This window comes from Delphinus delphis, chromosome 10 (assembly GCF_949987515.2).
Source record: "Delphinus delphis chromosome 10, mDelDel1.2, whole genome shotgun sequence".
Lineage (NCBI taxonomy): Eukaryota > Metazoa > Chordata > Mammalia > Artiodactyla > Delphinidae > Delphinus > Delphinus delphis.
The window spans coordinates 85,122,191-85,140,498 of NC_082692.2; the positions used below are offsets into that span (position 1 = coordinate 85,122,191).

General features: G+C 46.2%; 1 protein-coding gene and 1 long non-coding RNA gene across 11 annotated transcripts in view; one reads left to right on the plus strand and one right to left on the minus strand.

Moving 5' to 3' along the window:
• The window catches only part of FOXP1 (forkhead box P1), a 595,507-nt gene extending 595,195 nt beyond the window's left edge, over positions 1-312 (minus strand). For all 8 annotated transcript variants that reach the window (XM_060022897.1, XM_060022898.1, XM_060022901.1 and 5 more), the window contains exon 1: positions 184-312. The gene's annotated coding sequence lies outside the window, so the exon portion shown is untranslated. The remainder of the gene's footprint in view (positions 1-183) is intronic.
• LOC138414201 (uncharacterized) lies at positions 253-16,682 on the plus strand. 3 transcript variants are annotated; one of them, XR_011246649.1, is made up of 4 exons: positions 340-380; positions 13,676-13,720; positions 15,183-15,240; positions 16,127-16,682. It is a non-coding gene; the product is annotated as an uncharacterized lncRNA (long non-coding RNA). The 3 variants fall into 3 exon arrangements; XR_011246648.1 differs by lacking the exon at positions 13,676-13,720 and having other exon boundaries at positions 253-380; positions 15,186-15,240; XR_011246650.1 differs by lacking the exon at positions 13,676-13,720 and having other exon boundaries at positions 315-380.
• Positions 16,683-18,308: the final 1,626 nt, after the last annotated feature.

The window sequence follows — 18,308 nt, forward strand, 5'->3', positions numbered from 1 at the left end:
GAAAGTCCAGTATTTCAAAGCACCTACCGGCTTAAGGATGGGCACATTTCCTGGCTCCGGCGCCAGATCGCTGCGCTCGCGCCGCCCATGCTGGGGCTTTGGGCGCAGAGACCCCCGGGTACAGCCCGAAGCTCTAGAGTGTCACCGGCCCTCGCGCCCCCGCCCGCGGCCGCCTCGACTTACCCGCGGAGTCCGGGGAGGGAGTGGGAGTGCCGCCTTCACGCCCGCGGAGGAGGCGCCGGCAGCACCATGGTCCCCGGCGCCGCAGCCGCTGCCCCTTGGCCCGCTTGCTCGCCGCGCGCTATCCTCTTCTTGCAAACTTTCGGATTCTGCGGTCGACAAGAAACCGGGGCGACCCTCAGCAAATCTTCCCGGTGCAGGTTGGGGGGAACTGAGTGGGGCGGGATAAATGAGTAGCCTGGGGGGCCAAGACCGAGAGGGCGGCGGGCTCGAAAGACCCGCGAGCGCGCGTGGAGGGAAGAGAGGATGTGGCCCAGGGATTCCCTGCAAGGATCCCGAGACCGGGAAATCGGCCCGAGCCTAAGTCTCAGCACCTTCCCCGGGATCTTACAAAGTTGCAACAACAAAAAAGGAGGGGGGGAGGAAAGGGGGAGGGGGTGGAATAGGGATACGATCGCAAGCGCAAGGTTTGGAGTTACAACTGTTTATTTAGTCCTTATTCTCACAGGGGGCGGGAGCTGCGCCGCAATCGGGGGCGGGGGGGGGCGGGTTGCAGGCAGCGATTTCGAAGCAAACACTTGGGAGGGGGGCCTGAGACTTTGTTTCTGGGCGCGAAGCTCCCCGGCGCCCGCGTGTGTCACCGCCAGTCTCCGGGGACCAAGGCGGAGCTCACAACAGGTGGGGAGGGGGACTAGCCGAGGGCCAAAAAGAAGAAGGAATCAAAGTTTCCGAGCGCGGCCGTATCTGGGGAGGAGGGGGGCGGGAGGCGGAGGCGAGGGGAGGCGGAGGCAGCGAATGACCGCGACCCCGCGGCAACTGGCAAACTCCTCCGGCTCCCGGCGCCGCCGCCGCGGTCCCCACCCGAAGCGCACACCCGGCGGCTCGCCGGCTGCCTCAGCTGAATCCTCTCTGCGGGGCAGGAATGGAGCGCGGGGAGCCCGGGAGGAAGGCGGCGCGCAGCAGAGGAACGGAGAGCGGTCGGCCGCCGGGACAGGGCCGAAGGGTCTCGGCGACTCGCGCACGTCTCAGGACATATCAGGACTTGGGAAATCCCCCCTGTTCCCCAGGCTTAAGAGGGACGTACACCCAGAAAGTGCGTGTGGTGCAGCGGAGAGGAATCCGGGCGCGGCGACTCCCCGCAGCGCACCCTGCTCCCACTCCCACCCGCCGAGCTGGCCACGGCGGCCTCGGATCCCTCGCGGGGTGGCTGGGTTCGCCGGGCCGAGCGCGCGAGGGGGTACGTGTCTAGCTGGAGGTGCGCGGGTGTGTGTGTGAGTTTTCTGGGCTCCGGGGTGCGGCAGAGGAGTGCCCCCGCCGCCGAGTTCGGGGCACGGCGTGCGTGGCACCGGAGACGTCCCCAGCCGCGGGGCCTAGGGCGCAGACGTTCTCAGTCATTCCGGTGAGGCCCGCGGAGCAGCTCCGGGGCACCGAGGGGGAAAACACTCGTGGAGAACGAAAGGAAAAAGTTTGCTCCAAGTCCAAACTTTGGGCTCCAGAGGAACCCGGCGCGCACCCCCTCCCGCCGCGGACCCGACCCCGGGCCCCGCGCCCGCCCGGCTTCTGGGCAGGCACCCCGACGCCGGACACCGAAAGTTGCGCCAGGCGGCCTGGGATTCTCGATTCCTCTCCCCGCTGCAACCGTGGAGAGCGCAGAGCGACGCGTGAAGGGGCCGAGGTGAAGGAGAGATCGCCTCCTCGCCGCTGCAGCCGCCGTAGCCCCCCCCCCCATCCATTTGACTTATGGAAATGCACCCAAGAGTGCGGGCGCCGCCGGAGTCCCCTCCACCGCCCCCCGCGCCAGCCCGCAGCCCCCAGCCACCCGGGAGCCCGGGCCCCGACCCGGGGGAGAGAGAGGCTGCCTCTGGGGAGGGCTGGGGGAGATGCACGTGGAGCCGGGAGATGGGAAGAAGTTTTTTTTTTCCTTTTTTCTTTCTTTTTCTTTTCTTTTTTTTTTTTTTTTTTTTTTTTTTTTTGGTGGTGTTGTTGTTTAAAGTGGTCGGAAACAAGGCAGGAGGCGGCTTGGGAAAAAGTGGAGCAGAAATGGAAAAATACAAACTCACCCGCTGCAAATGGTCTCTCGGTGCAAACTAAGGTGTTTTCGGGCCTTTCCCCGCGCGCGCCCACTCCCGCCCGCGCGCGCACCCCCGCGCACACACTCACTCGCGCACACACGCGCGCACACACACGCACTCCCGGGCGAGGGCCGGGCCGCCGCGAGTACTGCATGCAACCGCCACACAATAAATAACAATAGATTCCTCCGCTCCGGACTAGCTTTCCGGAGCCCAGCCAGCGCCAGCGGCGGCGGCAGAGGCGCGGACGACGTCGGGCCGGGGGCGCTACCCCGCCCGCCCCCTGGGCTGCGGCCGGGGCCCCTTCTCCATCTTACGCACCCCTAAGCCACCCCCGGAGCGCGAACCGGCTCGCCCCCCTTCCCCGAGCCACTCGGGCGCTGGCACCCACCCCCCTCCCCCGGCCTCCCGGAACAAATAAATAAATAAGGCGCGCGAGAGGCCAACACGTCGCGGAGGGAGATGTTGTTATTTTTTGCTGTTGTGCGTCCCTGACGTCACATCCACCTGCTGGGTAAACAACAAGGCTCGCAGCAAAAAAAAAAAAAGAAAGAAAAAAAAATCGCAGTTGCCAAGGGGGTGGGGCGGGGATTGGGGGCAAGGGGAACAGGGAGGTGGGAGTGAGGGGTGTCCAGGCTAGATGGGGACGAGGAGAAGGAGGCAGAGTCCCGCAGACCAGAGAGAGGAAGGCAACGCCAGAGCAGTCCCTGGCAGAAGAGGGATCAGGCAAGAAAGACCTGGAAAATGAGGGGCATGGGGGAGGGGGATTCCTCAGAAGATGGGGAAAGGGGCGCCCATTCAGACACCGGAAAGAAACGAGAGGGAGAGTGTTAACAACTAGGGACGAAGATGGGAATGCGATGGCTATTTGCTTGGTTTCTGAGCTAAAAATACAGAAGGAAGGGGAGAGGAAAGACAAGCATGTGAGTTTCCTCCAGTTAAAAGTGAAAGTGTTTTGCCATCAGTGACAGTTGAAGGAGGGGGAGGTAGGGTGGTGTTTTCAACCCCCTTTCTCCTTCTCTCCCGTCCTCCCTCGGTCTCTCCTCTTTCTTTCTGCACTTTGTCCAATGAAAGAAGGCGAGTTCGGGAGGTGAAAGTTCAACAGAAGGACAAACCCCTGTTTGCAAGAAATAGAAACCCGCCAGTGAGGGTTTTTTTTTTTCCCCCTGTATTTCTGAATCAGGAGAGTGTAATGTGGGACGCTTCCCCCCACTTCCTTGTCAGAGTCACTGCAGGAATGTGTAGTTAGATCCACTTTAGGCGAAAGTGGCTGCGTCGGGAGCTGTGTTCTTGCCATGGTTTCTCTTAGGAAAACGCCCAGGGGGCTAGCATGTCAATCAGTTGTTTAACACAAATTACCTGCTCTCCCAGAGATCAGTCACATGCAAAAGGCTTTGTCCAATTCTTTGAAAAGGTGACTTTTTTTTTTTCTTTTTGCTGCTTTGAAGTTCGGTGGAATTTAGAAATTTGAAGGAGTGAATTAGGAGCCTGAATGAAATGTTTTGGAATATACATATACATGTATAAAACAAGAGACACACGCATTTCTTTCACTATTATCAACACAAATAGAGGAGGAAGAAGGCTTTCTGTTTCCAAGGTGTGACTTAGAAAGATATAGGGCTCTAGGGCTTGTAGTTGTGAACAGAAATAATTTTTTTTCAGACCCATCACCTCAACCTCCCAGCATTTCCAGTTACCAGCTAGGTGGTGTACCAGGGCAACTCTTTATGAGAATATATTGAAAGCCACTCCTGTGGATTCCTACGAAGTACTTGGAGAGAAGGAGACAACAACAGAAGGGGGTGGCGATGGGAGGGGGACACTAGTACTGTCCCCTTGGTCTTGAGACCAGAGCAGTTGTAGATAATCAATATCCTGAAAAAGTTATTATAAATTCTTCTGGATCATGTCTTTATACAAATATTTTTAAACATTCATTTACAGAAGAATTCTAAATCTCAAGTTCAATAATAGCATAAGACGACCACTTTAAAATTCTGTTTTGCAAGTAAAAAAAAAAAAAATTCACTCATGCTACTGAATAAAGCCAGAGACAGGGAGACTGCGCTAAGGTAATTACAACATAGTAGAATTCATGTAAATGCACGCTGTGTAAGATTCCAGGCTATCCAGGCAAAAGCATCCATCAGATCATTGAGACTAGGATCCACATAAAGAAAATGCATTTTACTTCCTGTAGCACCTCCTAGCTTCCTAGAGGCTAGGGTTGTGTTGTCTTTGATTCAAGAGGTTAATTAAGACATGACACACCTACTATGTTCTAGACCATACAGCAGGCACTGAGGGATGCAGAAAGAAAGAAAATTCCTGCCCCTGAGAAGCTCACTGGCTACAGCTGTCAGTAATAACATCTAATATTTATTGAATGCTTACCATGAACTAGACAATGATGTAGAAGCTTTATGGCAACTCAGTTAATACTCCCAACAACCCTTTGACATGGCTGGCAATTCCATATGCTGAATTCACATGGAATTAAATTGAAATCTACAAAGTAGCCAGTCTATGGGGTGCCAGGGGGTGGTTGTTTTTCATTTCTACAATGTTTAAGCCAGATATAACATGTTATGGTATATGTCGGGTTGCAGAATTATAACTCAGGGGAATAGCAATTTATTTCAACGTGACAAATTTATGCATCGTCTGTAAAGAACAATTCATGCTTTGATCTGGCTTTTCAGATCGAACAGTGAGTTTTAAAAAAATTATTAGTATTGCCATACTAAAAAGATCTTTAGATTGCCACTGATCTTATTCTGCATTTTAACTGCCTTAAATTCTACATTCACTTGAAAGCGGGGGGACCAAAATCAGATTGGCAACAAGTTTTGCAGACAAAAGGAAATCCTGGTTGTAAATCCCATGATATATTGTACCCAATTTTGTATATAATACTGTCTAATGTGCCGCCTTATTAAAGAATTCCATGTCCACTTGGTTTACATTAGAGGGAAACTTAACTACAGTTTAACATATAGTTCATTTTCAACACTGTCATGTTACATTCATAGGGAGCACATTTTCATTTCTTTATCAGTAATCAACTGGAAGTTTCTTTTTGTTAAATTAAAGCAAGAAGGGTTTTTAAATAAAGGGCATGGGGGTAGGACGCCACCTTTTGGTGGTAAAACAAATAGAAGTCCCTTTTTTAAACACATGCTCCTGACATAATTTCATTTTTAATTACACCAAGGCAAAGGTGCTTGTCCCCATTTCGTTATAGTTTAAGTAATAGGAAAAAACTTTAAATTCAAAATTAGCAAACTATAGTTAACTGCGGCCAAAATTGCCCCAAAGGTATCAGAACATTTGAGTGCCCTGTCACATACTATTAATTATATGTAACACCAACTTTGTTCTGCAAATACTGTGTCAATGAACATATGCACATCTTGGGGGGACAGAAAGTGGAGTGGACATTTGCCACTTAATGAGATACCTGACTCTCTCATAAGTTTAAACAGAAACTTTAAAATCGCTTAATTCAGTGTTTCTTTAACTACAGTTACCATCTTCCTAATTTTCACCATATCTACGTAACATAATAGTTCTTGAAAAATTAATATACTGTACTCACTGCAGTACAGTTATTATGGTAATTGTACTAAATATTTTCCTGTAAAGCACCCACTTTTATTTTTCTGTTACTACATTAAATGGGAAATCATATCACCTTCCATAAATTAAAAACAATCACAGTAAAAACAAAGTTACTGATTTCTCTTTGTTAGAAAGAAAGAGTGGCTGAAAAACTAAAATGGAAAACTTTTTTAAAAAGAGGGGCAAGTCCTGAAAAGTGTTAATGACGTGTATGTCAACAGAAAATTGTTTTCTCTGTGTTGTTTTTGTTGTTGTTGTTTGAACAACCAGAAGGATAGAAAATGATTGCAAGGGGAGTCTAGTTCTCAATATGTCATTCAATGTTATCTAATGCCATCCCAGTGGCAAGACTCCTACACTCTGAGTAACAGGCAAAACCAAGTATGGATATCAAATTACAGATTAGCAAGCTGAGGCCCAGGGAGGTTAAATTGTCCTCCAAGGCCACATAATTAGTTAGTGGCTAGACAAGGATTAGAATTCAGGTGTCCTGACTCAGCACCATTATGTATTTCCATCTCACACTCTCCACTTCACCAAAGTGATGCACCACCCCTCCTCAGGAATTATGCGGCGCGCCTAGTTTCTCAGAAACAGCCAACCCCATATCCCTTTATAGACAGGAGAGAAGCTGAGGCCACAGAGGGTAAAGATAAAGGTCCACCCCCTACTCACCCTCTCCTCTCCCCCAGGTGTGGCAGACATCCAGGTGTGGATAAAGACAGTGAAGAAAGGAGGAAAGGGTTAGCAGGAGAGAGGGGGAGAAGAGGAGAGTGGGGGAAGGGAGAGGTTAGTAAAAGTGGTCAGAATTCTCTAAATGAAAGCTTCTATTCCTAAGTCTCCTTCCTAGAAGAGAAAAATGGCTAATGAAAATCACGTGTTTCCCAGGAAGTGGCAAGAGAAGCGTGTCCTCTGTGTTGTGATGTGACGATATGCGCACACCAGAAAACAACAGAGGCTCCCCTGTTGTAAAGTATGGTCAGCGCTCGGTAACCACTGGTTCTGCCTCCATGGATTCAACCCGCTGTTTAGGCTATTTGGTGGGTTGAATCCGCAGATGCAGAACCAGCAGATACGCGGGATGTACTCTAAGGGACTTGAGCATCCGCACATTGTGGTATCCGAGGGAGGTCCCGGAACCAATCCCCTCGTATACTGAGGGACAACTGTATACAGTATTATCAAGGACTCTGAGACAAACCACATTTGATAACTGAGAGGCCTGAAAAGCTAGTCAGGGAATGGTAAAAGAGCCCAGCTCTCAAAGGGCTTTCCCCAACGCCAAAACTTGTTCGGAGGCTCAGCATTAAAACTAGAGACAATAATGCACTTTCTGAGGTTTTAACCACGGGGGGCGGGGGGGCCTTAGTTACAGGGATTGCATTTCCTGTTTTCTTTTAAGGGCACAGCTCTATAAATGTAAATAAACATGGCCTGCACATGTTTTATGTTTTTCTAACTTGGTGCCTGTGAAAGAGGTTGTTGATATGCACAATAAAGTATTTGGCCAAGTACCTCCACTCCAACAAGCTATTCTGGTCCCTAAACCCCTGAACATTCAGAGTGCGACATGTTCGTAATTTGGAGGTACTTAAAGGGCGTATGCGCAGCTCGATACGACCTGCCACAGGTACAAGAACAATCTACCGCCTTGCTATGCAACGTGAGATGTGCTGGCCTGAAGCATAGGCGCCACACCTGACAGGGTGTTTAAAAGGCAGAATCACAGCCCACTCCCTAGACCTACGGAACCAACAGCTGCATTTTAACAAAACTTCCAAGCTGTGTCTCACACACACTCAAATTTGAGATACACAGATCTGAAGTGCGCGTGGCCTCTTACGCAACAGGCACCATCTCAGTAACCTTTAATGCCTTCAACTACCTGACAGATAGTCCTGCAAGCTGTCCTCCATACCTGGATCTCCAAGCTGGCGTCTCTTATAAACTTTGTTGGGTTCTTGTGTTTCAACCACTTGCAAAGTTAAGCCACTAAATCACCTATGTAAACCATGATTAATTCCTTTGACATGAATAGCAGGGTGACTTCTTCCGTTACCCCAAAGAGACTGTTAATTGCCCTCCAATTGTTTACTTTTGTATTGTTTTATGAGTGCTCAGAGAAAGATGGAACATATTCCCCACCAGGCCAGAAACAAATGCCAAGACAGGTTTGGGGAAGGCTGAACACATGCTGTGACTAAACCTTGTTAGTAGAAGGGCTTTGCTTTCTTGGTTTTGTTTTCTTTTTTATGCAAAGGATGACACCTCCCTAATTATAAGTGCTGCTGTTCAAAACCCAGAATGTCTTCCAAACCACTGAGGGGGCCACACCTCGAATGGCCCATGAGCCATCCTGGTTGGATTCTCTTTCCAGTTCTCTACAGTTTTTAAAAATACATCCAAGCACCACTAGATTTACATTAAGTATAATGAGAGGAAGGGAGACCTCATCCAAGTACGGTTGCTTCATGAATAAACATGAAGGAACCATAGGCAAACCTCACAGCTGATGGTTAATCTGTATCTGTGACGTTCTCAAAGACTGTAGACACCTCACCTTCCTAAGAAAACGTTACTTTTGTAACCCCCTTCCCCCCAAAATAATTAAAACTATTGTTTTTATACTATCCTAAGGCAGTATAATTCAGTCTCTGAGTAATTGTACCTGAATTCAAAATAAGATTTCACATGTAAAGCAAAGTTCTGATTATAATCTCTGAGAAGTGTCTTGGCTTATATTTAGAATCCACAAGTGCCAGCTCAGTGTTACAACAGGCATTGTTCTGTAGGGCTGGAGACAAACTGTGTTTGTATGAGAAGGGAAATGAGACAGGTCTACCCACCTTCAGGAACAGGGCGGCTGTGAGTTCCAAACTAGAGAAGATTTTCTGAAGGGACTGCAGGATACTAAACACGGGGATATGCTGACATTTCTGTTATGCTAAACTTGGGATTTGTTTGTTTGTTTTTTAGTAGTATCTATAAAATAGCTATCAAGCGAAGCTTACTCTTCCCCCCACCAAGGATGTTCATGAGCCACTGTTAAAATTAAAAAGCCTTAAAAAGACTTAAAATCTGATATCTGCAAGGTTAGTATGAATCCTATGGTAATGGATTGGAGTTGAAGGTTTCTATATGGACAGGGGCTCTAATGTATGTGGCTCTGGGCTGACGGGAGCAGAAAGAGTAGGAGAGGGTGGGTGCAGAAGAGACAAGACACCCCCAATTGAACTTTCTGCCCTGGTTTTCTTCATGACAGCAGAGGGAGAGTAATAATAATGGAGGATATATTTATATAAAAATATAAATTTATTATTATAAAAATATAAACACATATATTTACAGATAAATACAGAAATAAATCCATATGTTTGTATGCCTGAGTTAGTATAGATACGTATATTTCCCAGCTCTGTCCATTGAGAAAGGCTAGAAGTAGTGATACCCCAGTAGCAATGAGCACACCTGGTACTCAGATCTTGGTTTCTAAATACCTTTCTCCAATAATACAAATCAGAAATCTTTGCAGAACTAGTTAATGCTAGGGGTGGGGAGGGAAAAAACAAGATAAGCCTGGAGTATCTTGTGCCAGAAATTGCTATATGAAGTGCTTAAAAAAACCCAGATGGGGGGGAAAACAGACTCATTGAAAAGGCACAGGAGCCAATCTGAAAGAGCTCCAGAAATTGCTATATGAAGTGCTTAAAAAAACCCAGATGGGGGGGGAAAACAGACTCATTGAAAAGGCAGAGGAGCCAATCTGAAAGAGCTCCCCAATGCCCAAAGTTGGGACATCGTGAGCAAGAAAAGAAATCACAATAGTATTGGATTATAACCCAAAGAAATAACAATAGTATTGGGTTATAACTCATGTATATAAATATGCATGAGTCCATACTGACATATATATACACACATTTACACACATACATGTGTACATATATATATTCACATATATATGTGTGTAGATAGATATACATTTACACATATAAATATAGGGAGAAGTGACAACTCTTCTCTACAGAAGATGGGTGGGGCCCAGCAATCAGTGTTTTACGTTTTAACAGGTGATGCTAATACCACAACCTAGAGAACTCAACCAGGCAACTTAAATTATTGAAGTGGGTTGTGTGTCATTATGGAGGCTTGGGGACTGTAGCAGTTTGAGCACACAGGTCTCAACTGAAAGGGGCAGAGCCCGATCGCTGTCCCCCAGAAAGCAAGCTCAGGACAGAAAGAGCTTTTGAATTTTCAAGAGAGGCAAAAAAAAAATCCAGATCTTTCCCCAAATAGTCATCAGTTTTAAAATTCTAGGTGAGCCAATCAAAGTACAGCCTCAGGGAACATCAAGGCCACAGGCAGCTCCTATGTGATTCCCATCTTTGGGAAAACTGAGCCACCAGGTCGGTTCAGGATGATAGGATTTGTTTCTTTCCTTTTTTTTTTTTAAAGGAAAGTACTTTTTAAATTTTATTTTATTTTTATTTATTTATTTTTGGCTGCGTTGGGTCTTCATTGCTGTGTGTGGGCTTTCTCTAGCTGCGGCGAGCAGGGGCTACTCTTGGTTGCGGTGCACGGACTTCTCATTGCGGTGGCTTCTCTTGTTGCAGAGCATGGGCTCTAGGCGCGCAGGCTTCAGTAGTTGTGGTGTGTGGGCTCAGCAGTTGTGGCTCGCGGTCTCTAGAGCGCAGGCTCAATAGTTGCAGCACGTGGGCTTAGTTGCTCCGTGGCATGTGGGATCTTCCCGGACCAGGGCTCGAACCCTTGTCCCCTGCACTGGCAGGTGGATTCTTAACCACTGCGCCACGAGGGAAGTCCAGGGTTTGTTTCTTAAGTGAGCAGGGTGGAAACAACCAACAGAGACGAAGGGAAACTCGGAGAGTGCTTTTACGTATTCTTAAATTCCTTCCCAAGCATTAACTAGTCACTCCAAACATCCTGGTGAGGAAAGCTGGTTTGCATTCTGAATTGTTCCTCCATTTGTCAGCAGAAGTCACAATTCAAAATATCAAATAGTCAAACGTCATTATTTAGAAGGTGCTATATTTAGAAGGATTCTTTGTTCCTCCCCAGAAAACTGAGTTCAAACGTTTTACTAGGATATTTTATTCAAGGAGTCTAGTGCCACGGTGACCTACTATAACCATTGTTATTACTCTCCCTCTGCTGTCATGAAGAAAGCCAGGGCAGAAAGTTCAATTGGGGGTGTCTTGTCTCTTCTGCACCCACCCTCTCCTACTGTTTCTGCTCCCATCAGCCCAGAGCGACATACATTAGGGCCCCTTCCTTAAGGAAGATGCCATCTAGCTCATGGAAGACACGTAGTAAATACAAACAAGGTGGTAAGATAAATACCATAAAAGTAGCTTAGGGCTTCCCTGGCAGCGCAGTGGTTGAGAGTCCGCCTGCCGATGCAGGGGACACAGGTTCGTGCCCCGGTCCGGGAAGATCCCACATGCTGTGGAGCGGCTGGGCCCGTGAGCCATGGCCGCTGAGCCTGCACGTCCGGAGCCTGTGCTCCACAACGGGAGAGGCCACAACAGTGAGAGGCCCGTGTACCGCAAAAAAAAAAAAAAAAAAAAAAAAACTAGCTTAAAAAGCAGAGGAGTGAGCAGGGGGCATCTGGAAAGACAACAGAGAAAAGAGTGGGTTACCCATGTGTCTCACTAGATAGTTGAGATTTCTATACATGGAGCCGGGAGAGCGGAATTGCCTTACAGGTAAAAATTCAGCAGCAGCAAAGGTGTGGAATCTGTAACACCCACAACAGTGGTTCTCAAACTGCAGTGCGTGGAAATTATCTGGAGAGCTTAAAAAAGAAAAAAGAAAAAAAAAAAAAATACTGAGGCCGGTTCCCAGTCCCAGACATTGGGATTTAATTGACCTAGAGTACGATTTTGGCATGGGGAGTTTTAAGAGCTTCCCAGGTGACTCTAAGCAGCTATGTTTGGGAACCCTTGACCTGGGATGAGTCTGAAGACAGGAGTCACAGCCAGTCCTGCCAGCCTAAGGCATCTGGGGACCACAATTCACTTATAACACTTAACTTCCACTGTGGCCAGCGTCCTTATCTTAAAGGAAACCAGTTGATTAAGCTAATTCCCCAAAAGGGGCTAAAATACTCTTCTTCACTGTGATCTTTAGACCTCGTGCATCAGAATCACCTGGGGGTGATTAATACAAGGATTGAGGGAGGGGGAGGTTAATACAAGGGTTCCTGGAGCCCACTTCAAACCTGCTAAAGCAGAGTGTTGGTGAGGGACTGTGGAAACAGGCTTTTTTAGAAGCTCACCACCTGATTAATGATATGCAGGGAGGTTTCGAATCCCTCCATGGGGATTTCCAATGGTTACCTATCCTGGGACTGTTTCCATTTTAAAAGGGAACATTTAAAGAGGGCAAGATATAAAACAAAGGAACAAATTAGGACATATAGCCTTAAAAAGATTCCTAAAAGTCATGGAATTTAATTTCCACAGGTGAAACAGTCATAGAATGGTCAGCTGAGATGCCTCAGAGCTCAGGAAGGTAAGGTCTTGCTTCCTGGCAAAGACCTGGGCATCAGTCATAGCTGGTTGTAAAATCCCAGCACCACGCCTACCAGCGTGTCACTTTGCGCAGGTTCCGGAGCAACCGACATGCACTCCTTAGCAGTAGGAATGGCACACATCTTAAAGGGTTGCTGAGGGTGGAACAAGAGAACACGTGCTTCACTTTGTATGACAGACTCTAGGACCTAGGGGCAGGACAGGAATAAAGACGCAGACATAGAGAATGGACTTGAGGACACGGGGAGGGGGAAGGGTAAACTGGGATGAAGTGAGAGAGTGGCATGGACATATATACACTATCAAATGTAAAACAGATGGCTAGTGGGAAGCAGCCGCATAGCACAGGAAGATCAGCTCGGTGCTTTGTGTCCACCTAGGGTGGGAGGGAGACGCAAGAGGGAGGAGATATGGCGATATATGTATACATACAGGTGATTCACTTTGTTAGAAAGCAGCAACTAACACAACGTTGTAAGGCAATTATACTCCAATAAAGATGTTAAAAAAAAGAAAAAAGAATAGGTGCACAGCACTTAGCCCTGGGCTGGGCACAGTGTAGTAAAGGCTCAACAAAGCGTTTGGAGGTCAGCAGAGCTCGCTTCAAGACCCAGGAATCCTGACTTCTGTGGGGGGCCTCTCCAGGTTTCAACTGAAGGAATTCTAGGTCTTGGAGCTCTCACGTGGAGGAACATTTGAAGTCCGGATTTTCTCAGTGTCTTTCAAATCATTCCGCTTAGGCTGCCTAATCCACCCACGGCTGAAATCAGGTCTGCCTTCAATTCACTAAAAAATGGCCATCATTTTTTCAAGTCAGAATAGGAAAGCAACAACAGAAGAATCGCCTCCCCAGGCAGGGACATTCTCATGAAAATGAGCGGGGTTTCTCAACCTGGGCGCGATTGACTTTTGGGGCAGGGAACTGTCCTATGCATTGTAGGAAGTTTAGCAGTATCCCGGGCCTCTGCCTACTAGATGCCAGTGGAACCCATCACTCCCCAGTCAAGACAGCCCAAAATGTCCCCAGACTTGGCCCAATGTCCCCCTGGGAGGCAAAACTGCCCGCCCTGGGATGAGAATCGCTACTCCAGGTACCCTCAGGGCAGAAGGCAGGACTCCCTCTGGGTCACCAACATTCCTCTCCTTGCCACGGCTATTTATCCGAGAACTTCCCCCACAAGGAAAAGCAGACATCAGTCTTACTTCTCTGGGTAACTGAGTAACCAAATCATTTTCTTTTCAAAACAGAGGGGGCTCAAGAGGAGGCTGTTCGTAACTCAAAGAGAGCTCCGGGTACGCTCCACGGCCATGCTAAGTCACCACCGACCTCCTTCCAGTTTCTGACAAAGCTGTTGGCAGCAAACCTCGTCCCATCGTGATTAAGCGGACTTTAATTAATAGAGTCCTCGACTCCATAAACAATGTCAGATGTGTGGTCAGCCTCCTAGCTCTCAGTCTAAAAACAAAACGTAGTAAAGGAAGCGACAACAGATAGAATCAGAACTCCAGGTTACCGCGTCTCATAAGATGATGCGTGGGGTTTAAATTAGGCAGAAGCTTCATCTGGACGTTCTAATTAAAATTCACCTTCTGGGAAGTCCAGGGGCATTTGCGTCTCATGTGTAGGAAGCTACGGAATGAACCATTTTATTATGTGGAGGGGCCAGTGCCTGTCACTAAGTTCTCCTTCCCAGTACTAATTCATCCACTGTCTCCAGGGCTCCTGAACTCATGTAGCCCAGCTTGTGGTTTTAATGGTCAATATGTCTGAATGATTACTAGATTCATTGAACAGTTTGGAAAAACAAGTATTCATTTCCCAGACTTTGGCTAACCTTGGCATCCTGATAGTTTTACATCTAACGTGGCTCTAAGGATTCATTCTGACTTTGGAGGAACCTTCTTATGAGAAGCAGAAGTGGGCATCTGCCAGGGCCCCTCCGTCACACACATAAGCCTGATGTCAATTTCATTCAGTCAGTCACACAACAGATATTCATTGCTTGCTATACTGTGTACCAGGCACTACATGAAACATTGGGGAAGAGGAGTAAACAAAAGCTGAAAATGCTTGCCCTCGTGGAGCTTACATTCCAGTGACTTTCTCCATGAATGATGTATAATTTTTCAATTGAACAGTTTTTTAGAAGAAACTAAAAGTGGTAGCTACCAATATAAACTGACCGAGTCAGCTAAGAGGATGTCTTCTGTTAGAGTTATTATTTAAACCATAAGAAAACGCCAAATAAAACTGTAGGTTTTGAAGCAGGGGGTAAAAATAGAGAAATCAACGAATAATAATGGTAAGATGGTCATTAAGAACCTACCACAAAGGAACCTGAAGGTTGATTTACCAACAGTGGAAAGATCGGGCCACTCTATATATGTATCTGGGGTCCCAGCTTAGCTTAGAAGAAGGATACATGTCCTGAAAAGAGTCAAAAAACCAAATGACACCGAAATTTTTGTTTTGGGGCGGGGAGAGAGAGAGAGAGAGAGAGAGAGAATGAATGAGAGAGTGAGAACTCATCCCTTAGTTCCACTTAAGCTGTAGCATTGCACTGGAAAGAATTTGGGGCCCGGGGAGAAATGGCGGAGGGAAGATTGTGATTCTGGCGTATCTACAAGACTCCAATTGGCACAGCACAGCCAGTTCCTCCTCCAGGCAACAGAAAATAGCCTCCTCTGGATGCTTGTCTTAGGACACAGAACAGCAGAAGGTAGAAGAGGCCAATGAAATCTTTCATCCCTCCAGCAGGTGCCGGGGAAGCATGCATCTTATGCTCCAGGGGAACACACTGTGCATTTTCTGGGTCAGTATTCAGAAGTTCGAGTTCTGGAGAAGAGATGATAATGGTCTGTACAATTTATACTGTCATCCCCAAGGAAGCAGAAACGTGTGTGCTCCGTAAGAATCAGGCATGGCTGGCCTGCTGTGTGCCTGCTGGACCTCTGTGCTGGCTGGAAAGTCACATGTCTCTGAATGTTTGGAAGTATAGTACCCAGTTGTTTGTTTGTTGCTCTGCTCCCTATAAACAGTTTGGTCTCCTTCTGGGGAAAAGAAATCATGTGAGCAGAGCAAGCAAACACACACACACACACACACACACACACACACACACACTCTCTCGCAAAAATGCTCTGCTCCAGGATCCAATAAAGCCAGACTTTTCTAGGGCAAAGAGAATCTTAAAGTGGAAGACCCTGGCTTCTCGCACAGTTCTATGTCATGATGAGCACAATGATATATTTTTTAAAATTAAAACAGCTCTTAGGGAAGTGTCCATGTTAAAACTAACTTTTCTGGTTTATCACGAAAGAAAATATAGTTGAGATCTCCATCCCGTCTCATGTCCTTACAAATTCTTCTCTCTGAAATTCACCTATGTCAGGATTGCTTTATTTAGGATAGTATTACTTTATGCCCATTTTATGTATTGATGGGTCAATTATTCCACGCCTTTTATGATGCGGTAGGAGCTGGAGCCTTCAACCTGCCTGGCATGATCTCCTTCCTCAAGCTCTTTGCACGGCTAGATCTTTCTAGCCTTTGGGTCTCAGTTGAAATGTCACCTCCTCAGAGAAACCTTCCCTGACCTCTTCCAGAGAGAACCCTCTCCCTCCTCCCAAAATTATTATGTACAATTCTGACTTGTTCCTTGACGTATTTACTCATGTACTATCTGTCTCCCTCCTTAGAAATGAGCTCCATGAAGACAGACATCTGTTTTGCGCACTACAAATTCCTCAGTGGCATCGAGTGGGCACTTAAATATTTGAATGAATGAATGACCAAACGAATCAATGATCAAGTGACAAGATCACCCTGTCATCGGAAGACCCCAGCTCTTTTGGCCTTTCCTTCCTCCACTGTAAAATAAAGATGACACCCAACTCAGAAATGAGAGATTCAGATAGAAATGAATTTTCCCTTTACAGGAACTCCAAAGACAAGAATGAGGATGTGCTGACCCAGAGCTCACAGATGCCCCGGAGAGAGCTGGGAGGGAGTCCCTTGAGGGGGAGCCACCTACCCTTGGGATCTCCACCCACCTGGGATTCCACCAGTGCCCAATCCTACATGTCAGACCTAACAGACAAAGTAAAACCCTGGGCCTCTGGTGACCTTTAGGTCTCCTAGCTCGACATACATGTTTACATGTGTTCTTTTAGACTTAGTTTCCCCCAGATCCCAGAATCACCAAGACCTCTCAATTCTAAGAGCAGACACACGGGAATCTTTGAAAGTTATTTAAAATTGGAAACGTATGCCATCGTGAATAAAGCCAGGCAAATATCCTATTCAGGACTGAAATCCATGATGGAGAACTATAAAATAATGCAAATGAACACACACACACGCCTCAATTTATGCTTCAAATGAATGCAGCACACGTGAAAGTAGTCACCGTGAGGATCTGCACTTATTCCAACAATGATTCCATTCATCAAACCCCATTTGGATTTCCCTTTTTGGAATTTCCATGAGAAAACAAGACATTGGTTAAAACATTGCCTCTTACGGTAAATTTTATCCATGTGGCTGTGTTTGATTTTTGAAAATGACCTAACAGAAATTCAGACCATGCCTTGGGGGGCAATCAAGCAGGTAAATCCTGGCTTTTTGCTGAAATAATGAAGCCTGGTTTTCTTGTCTGGTTCAGAAAGTAGCTTTAAGGGCGATAATCAAAAGTGAAATTCAAGTGAAGAGGTTTCACTGGTAGCATCTTTGAAGCAGCGTGTAATTTCCTAGGGTTGGAAATCTTGAAGGACAACATTCTTTTGGATCTATAACATGTAATATGTTTATTTTAAATTCCATATGATTACTTACAGAACAACCTGAAACGGGAAGAGCAGCTTACAAATATGTAAAGCCTCCACTTCTAAACAGCTATGTGTCACATTAAGGGGCTGTATGTTGCTATTCTGGTATCCAACATGAAAACTTCAAATGTAATTCCTGCTGCTCTTCAATCAGTCATAACGAAGATCAAATACATAGGAGCTAAACTGCTGTAAACATAATCGCTTGTTTTATAAAAGTCACAGGACTGCATAATTATAACTTTTTCTTCTTCTTAAAAGAAATAATGAATGCTCAAAGCAGAAAATTTGGAAAACACAAAGTATAAAGTAACAAACACCCATAATCCTATCATCTATAAATAATCAAGGTAAACACCTGGGCATATATCCTTCCAGATCTTTCTCTAGCATGTGTGTTTTTGTGTGTACTGTAGACAAGAAGCCTAGCACGGACATATTCTGCCACTTAGGAGCTTTGGGACCTTGGGTAAGGTAGTCTGTGCCTCTGTTCCATCATCTGTAAAATGGCAATAATAATGCTTGCCTTGTGCATTGTAACAATTAAATGACAGGAGGAACATTAAGTTCATAGCCTACCATCTAACACATAGTAGGTACTCAAATTAATTATACCCATACTATTATCATTATATAATTTAGAATATAGCCGTTATCACTGAAAAGTACCTTGTCAACATTTTCCTTGACATTACTTTCAATTCTATTGCAAAAAACATATTTAAAACTTGGAGCTAATTAATCTATTATTCAAAACTGTGCCCAGGTTGATAAATAGAAAAAGTTGTAGCCTGATACGAAGCCAGAGATGTCAAAGCCACTGGTAAAAATCAATAAAAAAGAGTCCCTCGAGCTTAGTGTCAAAACCAACAGAATTAGCACCGCTGACAATGGATTCAGGCACAAATATATTAACATCAAAAAAAAAAAAAGAACAACTATAGCCCCTATGGAAAACAGTATGGAGTTTCCTCAAAAAAATAAAAGAACTACTATAAAATCCAGCAATTCCACTTCTGGGTATACATCCAAAGGAAACAGAATCACTATCTCT